This window comes from Ailuropoda melanoleuca, chromosome 10 (genome assembly GCF_002007445.2).
Source record: "Ailuropoda melanoleuca isolate Jingjing chromosome 10, ASM200744v2, whole genome shotgun sequence".
In the NCBI taxonomy this organism is placed as follows: domain Eukaryota; kingdom Metazoa; phylum Chordata; class Mammalia; order Carnivora; family Ursidae; genus Ailuropoda; species Ailuropoda melanoleuca.
This window is the reverse complement of record NC_048227.1, coordinates 1,709,544-1,715,543: the sequence shown is the minus strand read 5'-3', so window position 1 is coordinate 1,715,543 and position 6,000 is coordinate 1,709,544. Positions and strand designations below refer to the sequence as shown.

Below are 6,000 nucleotides of genomic sequence, written 5' to 3'. Positions count from 1 at the left end.
GGGGCGTCCGGCACGCGGAAGGGCGCGCCCTCAGCGCGGTGACCGGGGTTCTGGCCCAGGGGCTTCGGGCTCCGCAGTCCCGCAGGAGACGTCCCCCCTTCCTCGCTGTGCGCGCCCCTCCCCGAGCCCGGCGTCCTCCCCTTGGGGTGGTGCGTGCCAAGAATGGGGGCGGCGCCTAGGTGCACCTGAGCGCTCGGTCTAAGGCTGCGCTGATTAATACTGAGGAGTTGAGCCCCCCGAGCTACGGGCAGGGACACGTGTTTCCACCGAGAAAGCACCTGTATTAAATTCCACCGTCAGCGCTCTCCTTCCCACCCCCCGCCCCGAGCAAATTTCCTCGAATCCCAGCCCCGCGGCGGGGGTGGCGAGCTGGTCCCCGAAATCCTCCGGGCGCCCCGTGGCGAGAAGAAACTGAGGTCGCCCGCCCCTCGCGGGATGAAAGGCTGCTTTCTGTCCCATTTGGTTCCTCTATGCTCAGGCCAGATGCGGCCCAGCTGTGCCCCCGCCCCGCCTCCCCGGCACACGGCGGCCCCCACCCCCAGGCCTTCCCACGGGCCGGGCCGGCCCACCGCACGAGCAGGGGCGGCAGGAATGCGCGCCAGCAGCCCGCGCTGAGGGTGAGGGGCGAGGGGCCCGGAAGTGGCCAGGGGGCCCCCTGGCGCGGGACCAGGGTCCGAGCTCCCTGCCCTTGGCGTCTTCCGGAAGCGCAGCTGGGGGCGGCTCTCCGCTTGGCTGCGCCTCCTTCCCCTCCCTCTCGGTTCTGACATCCCCTCCTCGGAGGCCCTCTGCGACCACCAGGGCCCCGCGTCCCATTTAGCGCTCACTCTGCCCACTGGCCAGTTATCCGCACAGCGCTTAGGCCTCTGCCTGCAATGGGTCCCCCTTCCTGCGCCCGAATGTCAAGGGCAGAACGGGGCTGGCACGTAGTAGGTGCTCTGTGAGGATTTACTGGGGAAATGTCTGTCCCGCCCACCGCGGAGGGGGCGGGGCTGTGGCCCATTTGCTCTTAGGGTCCTGGGGCTGTACCCCAACCCCTCTGTCACACGGGGTGTGATGGGGGCTAGTGGTTCCCAGGCCTCTTCCTGCGCCCCCCCCCAGCCCAGGTAATTAGCAGGCGCCACCTCAGGCAGGCAGATGCCTGAGCAGATGGCGCTGGCCGTGCCCAAGTGACAAGTCTCCTGTGGTGTCACCTCCTGCCATAAACCCCTCCCCCACCAGCCAGAGCCCAGTCTTGGAGCCTCCTGGCAGCTGGAGAGGTGGGGGTGGGCAAGGCTGCCCCAAAACAGTCCCCCGAGCGCCAGCCCAGCCTCATGTCTGAAGTCCCTGGGTCCCTGGCCCCACCGCCAACTCCCATCCATCCCAAATCGGGGCTATTTTGAGCAGGAGTTCCCCCCCACCACCTTCATCTCTTCTCTGGACCTCTTGGGCAGTCTCCACCCTGGTCTCCCTGTCCCCCGTCCCCCTGCTCCATCTGTTCTGCCCTCAGGAACCAGACCGCTAATCATACCCCCCCCCCGCCAACACGCACAAGCACAACCAGGTGCCCCACAGAATCTTCAAGGGCTCCCCAATGCCTCTGAACTCAAATCCTGGCCTGGTGTCTACTTATTCCCAGCCCCATTTCTCGCTGAACCCTGCCATCCTCCCCATTCCCCAACAGCACAAGCACCACTGAGCCCCCAAATCTTTGCATGAGCTGTGCCCATACCTGGGATTCAGGTCAGTGGCATCCATCCTTGGTACCCTCTAGGTGCTGAGTGTTCTCTAAGGGTTCGAGGGGGAGCAGCACAGCACCGTGGTGCCCCGCGCTCCCACCCGACAAGGCCCTGCCGAGGGGATGGCACTCCCTGCTTTCTCAGACTTGTGTCCTGCTACAGGACCCTCTGACACACGGGACCCCTGCGAGCAGCGAGCCCGTTATACAGAAAGCAAGGTGAAGTTCAGTGGACGCAGGGAGCAAGGAGAGGGAGCAACTGCACAGAGAGGGACAGGTCCAGCCTGGCGGGGGCTTTCCTGCGCCTGTCTGCAGCCAGGCTCGGGGAGTGGGCCCCCCCCACCCTGGCTGCGGCTGCCTGTCTGGGAACAGCAGGACAAAGCCTTCTAGCGTTCTTGTGAGGGCCGTGGGCTTTGGCAAGAGTGATTCAGTTTCTTTGCTGTCAGGAGAATGGAATTTCGTGGTGACTCCTTGAGGTCTAAAAACTGTAAGGGGGTGGCCGGCGAGCTACCCCCGCCCCCTTCCCCAGCCTGAGGCGCTCTCCTCCCCTGCCCTTGCCCTAGGCCCAAAGGCTCCCACCGGGAACCCACTGAGCCAAACAGCCAAGGCATCCGTGGAGGAAGGGGAGGTGCTGGGCTCAGGACAGGAAATGGGGAGCCCGAGAGGGCATGGGGAGGGCTGACCAGGTGGCCAGGAGGCCCTTTGGGGCCTTAGGGTCCTGGGGAAGGGGGCTGGGAGTGGAGGCTGCAGGCAGGCCTGAGCACAGCCCAGGGACTGGGGACCCCTCTGGAGCCAGACTGCTTGCCTTGCAACCCAGAGGGGCCCCCTTGCAGCTCCAAGACCCCGGACCTGCCATGTTCCTGCTCTGAACCTCAGTTTTCCTCCCACGGCATGAGGATAACAGTACCGTCCACTTGCTTTTTTCAGCCAAGCAGGCAGCCTGACCCTCTTGCGCAGGGACATGGGTCCGTGGGGCTCCTGGGCAGCAGGGGACTGGACGCTTCAGAGCTGCCCGTTGAAGGTATACAGAGAGGTGGCCAAGGAAAGGGGGCCCCGCATGACCACGAGGCCCCGTGGGGCTCTACTCTGCCTCCCCATCAGGCTCGTAGGCAGTATGGTGCCCCCACTTGAGGTCAAGTCTGCTTTCCCTGCCGGGGCTCAGCCTGGGGCCTCCCGTGGATGCAGCTGGTCCTACCAGGTTCTGGAAGCTTCTTCTCCACAGGCTCCTGGGAACTCTGGGACTGGCTTTGTCTGGATTGTCAGATCTAGGAGACACAACTGGTGACCCGTTAACTCTCAGGAAGTTGTCCAAGGCAGACCTGTCCCATGTCCCTGGAGCAAGCCTTCTCCAACCCAGTGGCGGAGCCCAGAGATGGAAGATTCTGTGTCTGTGAGCTGGTGGCAGGAAGTGCCGGGCCTCGCGCAGCCCCTCTGGAGGGCATGAGAGGCTACCTGGCAGGAAGGGAGCCTCCTAGATGCCAGGGTGCCTGCAGGCCCCCTCGCAGGCAATGAGTGGCATGGCCACAGGGCCCAGAAGCTTCTGGACGAAGAGTCCTGCTGGCAGGAGGCGAGGTAACGAAGAGGGGTTGGCTCAGGAGCCCAGGGCAGCCGGCTCCACGATGGAGGGAGAGGGCACAGCCCGCGGTGGCAGCTGATTCCCATTACTGCAGCTGGGTGGGCGCTGCCCCCACGAGAAGAACAGACAGCCCACAGCTGGGAATGGAGCCCCCGGCCCGGCCTGTCTGCACACCCGCTCTGCCTGGAGCCCCTCACCCCCAGGCCACGCACTGTGTGGTCTTGGGCCGGTTCCCTCTCTCTGTGGAGCTCAGGATTTTGCTTGACTTTGTAATCGGGCATGGCTGCCGCCTTCCCTGCCCTACCCATTCCTGGCTGGTGCTCTGCAGGCGTGGATCGACCACTGGCAGCCTGGCCGTTCGGCCTGAACCCCGGGGCCTGGCATGGTCGGAGTGGCCAGGGGCCTTGGCCTAGGTGGCTGAGTAAGGCTTCAGGGGATACCCTTCAAGGCCAGCTAAGTGCTACCTCTTCCAGGAAGTCCTCCCCAAGCCCCTGTGGTATCCGCCCCCATCCTCGTACTGACTGCATGAGATTCTAACTGCCCGTTTCCCTGCCTGCCTCCCCAGTGAGCCTGGGAGCTCTGCGAGGACAGGGGCCACGTCGTGATCCTCATCACTGGCTGCCCAAAATAGGTGCTCAGTAAACACTGGCTGAACGGAGGAGTAAGGGAATGGACAGGTCGATGGATGGAAAGACAAAAAGAGCGATGTCTGTGGATGCCTGGGAAGGTGCTGGATGCTGGCTACATAAAGGCAGAAACACTGTGTCACTTGGGGCTGTGCCCCAGTGCTTAGAACAGTACATGGCATGTATTAGGTACTTGAGAAACATTTGTTAGGTCATAGATGGATGGATGGACAGATTGGATGGATGGATGGACAGATTGGATGGATGGATGGATGGATGGATGGATGGACAGATGGTTGGGTGAACAGATTGGATGGATGGATGGATGGATGGATGGATGGATGGATGGATGGACGGACAGACTGGGTGGGTGGATGGATGGACAGATGTAGGTATATGAACATAAGAAGCTCAAAGGAGTACCCCCTGCCTCTCTCCCCCAAGCACCCAGCCTCAGGGAATGGGGGTTTCAGGGTAAGGAGGCATGGCTGCCCACTGCACTCTGGGCTGGCACGGGGATGCGGCCTGAGGACAGAGCTGTGGCGGGTGGCAGGGGCTGACACCCCTAGAAGTTGTCAGTGACCATACTGTGTGCCTGCACTGGGGGCGTTTCCAAACACCACTGCCTAAAGGCTTCTAAAGGTCTCACTCAAACTGCTGGTCTTGCAGATTGGACATGGGGGTCCAGAGAGGAGATGAGGCATGCCCTTTGCCCCACAGCCGGTCAGGGAGGGGGAGACTCTCAGCCACGGGGCAGGAGGGAGACAGGCCTAGGCCTAGCAGCTGTAACTCTTCCTGGTGGCTCTGTTCAGGGGCCAGACTGGGCTAATCTGATTTGCAGCCCCCAGAAACAGAGCCCTGGCCATGAGAACACATAACTGACATCCTACAGAGGCCAGACACCCACCGGGGAGACACCAGACCCACTCTACCCCAGGCAGCCTTTGTCTTGCCAAGAATGGCTAGCTTGTGCTGCGGCCACGGGGTGGGGCGTGGCGGTTCTGGTGCCTGCCAGGCCCCAGGCATGACCCCGTGCCCATGTCAGTGGGACCAGACCCTGGGGGCAGTGGAAGGAGGGGCTCCTGGCCCCATGGAGGTAGTGGGGATCCGAGTCTTGGCTCAGAGGGGGCCCTGCTCACTGCATGGTCCTGGCCTTGTCTCCGTCACTCCCTGACCCCAGGCTCCTTCTCTGCAACGGGATGAGAGTTGAGTAAGGAGTAAGTCCCCTGACTCACAGGAGTGGAGAAGGACATGGCATTGGTATCTATTTACGGCTGCCCTGGAAGTGATGGCTGGGCGAGGTTATGTGCCCAGGAGCGGCCATCACGCTCACAGAGATATAAGCCACTACCACGGGACCCATCCATCCACCTGTCTGTCTGTCCATCCATCTGTCCACTTCACCCAACCATTCAACAGGATCCCTGGGCACTTTCTCTATCGCCGGCTCTGCTTGGCTTTGGGGTAGTTGAGGAGGTGACTCGGACGCAGCCCCTGGCCCCAGGGAGCTCAGTCTGGTGGGAAGGATTCGTCTGGCTCACAGGTGTCCCCCAAGCAGGTAGAGCCAGGTCGGGTTGGAAGGTGGGTCAAGCCTGAGTGTGCCTGGGGCCTGGGCGAGGGGTAATCCATTGTGTGCAGGGCTGGGAGTAGGGGGCTTCAGGCAAGGCTTCCAGGGAAAGCTGGCAACCATCGACCATCAACTGCTCAAAGATTCAGCAGGTGAGGTGGGTGGGAAGGTGGGGAAGGGGTGCCTCCCAGAGGGGTCTGGAGAGGTGGTGCTCTTTGGTGGGGGTGTGGTCGCAAGAGCCCTGAGACATGAAGCTGCAGAGGTGAGCAGGGGGGCTCTGAGTCCAGGCTCAGGGTCAGGCTGGGGAGGCAATAGGGAGCCATGGAAGGTCCGTGAGCAAAAGGGACGTGGTTCGAGCTGCATTATAGAAGATCCAGCTCAGACAACAGGAGTCCACTCGGAGCCTCCCTCCAGGCCTTTGCTTTCCCTCCTCCCTTCCTCGAGTGGTTCCCGACAGGAAAGCTTAGCCCAGGGAGGGTTTTTGGAGGAGGGCAGGGCCAGATTCCAGAGGTAGGTG

The 6,000-nt window shown here is 62.4% G+C and overlaps 1 long non-coding RNA gene across 10 annotated transcripts in view; it reads right to left on the bottom strand.

The window, feature by feature from the left end:
- Positions 1-6: 6 nt before the first annotated feature.
- Positions 7-6,000, bottom strand: part of LOC105234482 — a 27,316-nt gene continuing 21,322 nt past the window's right edge. For 9 of the 10 annotated variants that reach the window (XR_004628296.1, XR_004628290.1, XR_004628292.1 and 6 more), the window contains one exon: positions 7-2,992. This is a non-coding gene — a long non-coding RNA (uncharacterized LOC105234482). The remainder of the gene's footprint in view (positions 2,993-6,000) is intronic. The other variant, XR_004628295.1, reaches the window with a different exon arrangement.